This window comes from Filicampus tigris, chromosome 22 (genome assembly GCF_054856515.1).
Source record: "Filicampus tigris isolate MCC_2025a chromosome 22, RoL_Ftig_1.0, whole genome shotgun sequence".
In the NCBI taxonomy this organism is placed as follows: Eukaryota; Metazoa; Chordata; class Actinopteri; order Syngnathiformes; family Syngnathidae; genus Filicampus; species Filicampus tigris.
In genome coordinates, this window is record NC_141238.1 from 4210750 (window position 1) to 4214759 (window position 4010).

Here is a 4010-nt window from a genome sequence, read left to right on the forward strand (position 1 = left end):
TCAAGATTACAAAACAGGTGGAATTTATTCTCATGACTAACAAACGTCATAATGAGTTATGAGAATAATGCTAACATCGAAATATCACAACAATAAAGTTATATCAGACTAAAGTTGTAATACCGTATTACGAAAAAGTGAAACTGTTACAAAAACGTCACAATTTTCAGAGAATTGTGTTGGAAGATTAGTCGAGTAAATTCTTGATAATACAAAAAAATCTTAAGACTGCCGTCATGTTTATACAACAAGCATTCAATGTTTAAATATGACAAAAAAAGTTGTAATCTTACAAAAATAAAGTTATTGAATCTATGAAATTCTGAATCTTTAGAGATTTTACTTCCTAGAAAGTTACACTCATTAAAAGTTTTGCATTCCTGTGTCAGCATGCACTTTTTATTCTGAAGAGTTCTCGTACATTTGGCAGATGTCGCAGATGTTATTACCAATTTCACGTTAACAATTCTTTCCACTTAAACCTAACTGATATAATTATGTCCTTCTAAGCTGCCCAGGAGCTTGCCTCAAGTATCAACACTCGACGCTGCGATTATCATTCGACAAAAACATTTTTAATTACAACATTAAGCTAGCGCTGAAGCACTCAAACATACATAAAACGTTCAGCGGAAGGTAGATAATGGGATTCCGTGTCAATAAACACTTGAGACTTTTTATTCACATCAAGTGCCAGCATTCAGGGGGAAATCCAAGAGTTGCATTCATTTATTTGTTCTGATGTGACTTTTATATGTTGTGGTTATTTTTTTTCTTTCTTTTAGAACCAACTCATTTGATTGCTTTCACTCAGGCAACCTTGTTTCATATAACATCTTCTAATGCTAAGGTAGCCTTGCCCCCGCCTATGCCTTGAATAATTCATGACCCGCAATCCAATAGTATTGGATTGGCCGAGGGAGGGGGGGGGGGGTGGGACTCAAAAAGTTGAATTACAAAACATCGCATTCTTTCATCTCATGAAGTTTTTTTTTTTTTTTTTGCAAAGTGCAAAGGTCAATTATTATCCCTCTGGCATGAATAAAACACCGAAGGGCTCCAAAACCTTTGGAGATTTCCTCCACTCGTGTAGATTATTGACACTTACTCCATCCATGTAAGAAAAAGGACCCTTTGTCTGTGGTCTCCTGCACTGTTAGTGTCTCAATCGCCTTAGGGTAAAAAAGAGGCCTAATTTGCACTGGTCTGTTTTGGGGCCAATTATTATAATACCACATGTACTGGAAGCACAATGAAATTGAAAACAATAAAGAAAAAAGGGGGACTAGTGCTACCATGCATCGTAATATTCCACTGGTTAAAGATGCTTTTTTTTTTTTGTATTTGTAATTTGCAGTGGTTTCAACTTTTCCTGTTTTGATATTTCGTATGGGCTTGGTATGCCGAGCCTTGCTTATCGATCATTACAGATAAAAATAGTCTACATAGAAGTTTATAAAGACTTTGTATTTTTAAAAAACCTTTTCCACTATTAATGTGACTTACAACACGAACAGCTCAATTGAAAAAAAATATATATTCAAGAGGGGAAGTAAAAATAAAAAAACTGAGATGTGGTTGCACGAGTGTGCGCATCCTTCCATAATTGAGGATGTGGCTGTGTTCAGAATATTAACCAATCACATCCAAACTCATGTTAAATGGAAATCACACAGTTGCTATTCAAAGTGTCTCTAATTAATTCAAAATAAAGTTCTGGTGTTCTAGTAGGCTTTTCCCATGGCTGGACTGGCCTTTGCCCAGCTATTTTCACCATTGTTTTACTTGTATGACTATTAGGAATGTTAAAATATGACTTTAAATGGGTCATAGAATGTAAAATGAACTTTTTATTGTTCACATACAAATTGATGGGTGTCCGGCATGCCTGCTCCCCACTTCAAGTGTGAAATCAAACACACAAGTAAGTCTGTTGTGAACTGCCTATTTTGAAAATGTTCATTTGCAGTCTGGACATGGAGAGGTGAAATACTTCATTCAATTTTTAAATTGTGGAAAAAGCATCTGTCTTTAAAGGGTCCCTTGTACAGTTAATGAATGTTTAACCTAGAAGTCAAAAAATGAAATTAGGAGATTGGCACTATTTGAAGTATCCCGTGAACCTGTCAATATAAAGTAAAGACAAAATCCTTGAACAATAATTTGCTGCCTCCTCAGTCAGAAAGTGGAATGTCACAACATAATGGATTACATTTTTCATAAAGCGTGAAAAAATGCAGGCACTTTAATAAACTAGAGACGTCCCACTCTGAGATGACGGAACTCTGCCAAGGTCTAATGTCTTGAGAAATTATTGAGAATGTTCACAGACACACACCGGTGCTTGTTTATTCATTCTTATGGATATTTGCCATCATAACTATCTGTTTGGTTGACATTCATGACTGTGAATGTGTGTTCTGATTGTGAATATGCGTTAAGACATGAAGACTTGTCAATTAAACAGAGAAGATCATCACACCATCGTGATGATCAATACAAGTGACTCCTGATACACGTCCCGGCCTTGGCTTCTGTCAACACTAGATGTCAGTGTTCTCGCTGCACTGTGAACCTGCAGGTAATGTGAAGAACAAGCAGCCTGGGAAAAGCTCCAACAAATGCATCCTGTTTTTTTTTTTCACCACTCCACACTTGAAAGTGCTCCGTCTTGCACGGATTTCACACTTTAGCCTCGTGCGTCACGACCTGATTACCGAGGGCATCACTTTTATCTCGTAATGAGCCGCAAACTGCTGAGCACTCTTTTTTTTCTCAAGGAGCCGCACTCTAATCGGCAGTGCTGTGTATATATCTCGTAACTTGTTGCCAAATAATTGATATATTAAAAAAAAAGTATATATATATATATATATATATATATATATATATACACTGTGCACTGCATAGGATGTCTGCAAAGACCAATTCAGCACTTACATACTGTTCGTTTTCCATGCCATCGAAATAGAAAGTGGCTGTCGATATCAAATTATGAACCACAGATTAGAAAAATGCATTAATATGCTGCATGTCATTAATAAATGGAAAATCCAGTTTTTACAAATGTGGTGGAAACATTCTCTGGACTGTTTGAAGCTACTCTTCTACAAAAGAATGATACTTTAAAACATTTTCATTTGTGTGTATTTTGATCTATTTTAGGACAAGTCATCAAATTTCACGGTGAAAGAACAACACTTAGATTGTTTTTATTGTTGGCGAATGTCACAACAGATCAACATGACTCTAAAAGTATGTAAGGATTCAGGGGGAAAAAACAACATCAAATTCAACTGAACATGGATTCAAAAGAGCTCAAGAGAATCAGTGAATCACTCTCAAGATTTTCAAAAACTCATCTTCTGCTCCAGCCAAATTTTTTCATTCATAATTTATTGTCTGACCCTGTGTTTCTGTTACCACCCAGCCCAACACTGTTTTAACTTCAGAATGAATTCCTTGCGTCTGTGTAATAACTGTGTTCGTTGGGTTGCTGGGATTGTGGGAAAAGGTGAATCATACAATATTTAATATTGTCTAAGTCATGGAACACTTGCGCAATATGAAAAATTTATAGACCATTGTTTTGTATTCTGGCCCACATTCAGAAGCACATTTTGCCAGCTGAAAGTTACATTTTTTAAATATTGTAAATTTCAGATTTCTCAAAATTACATTTTCTTTTTATATAAACTTATGTAGAACTATTTTTGATTCAGTAATATTCTGCATTGGAGGTCCTCGAGTTACGCTTTACGATGCAGCTGTGTTACTACGGCAGGGAAGAATGTGTACGGAAGTAGAAACGCGCTAACTAACATTCGCTAAAGCAGTAGTTAAAGTTATAATTACAGTAAATATTTGCATTAACACTATCGAGGTCATAAATGTTAATGAAAAAAAAACATCACGTTCGTAACCTTGACATGTCTCGTAAAACGAGAACCAGGAGAAACGAGGAGGGACTATAATTTTGAAAGACGGAAAAAAAGGAAACGGATGTTGAC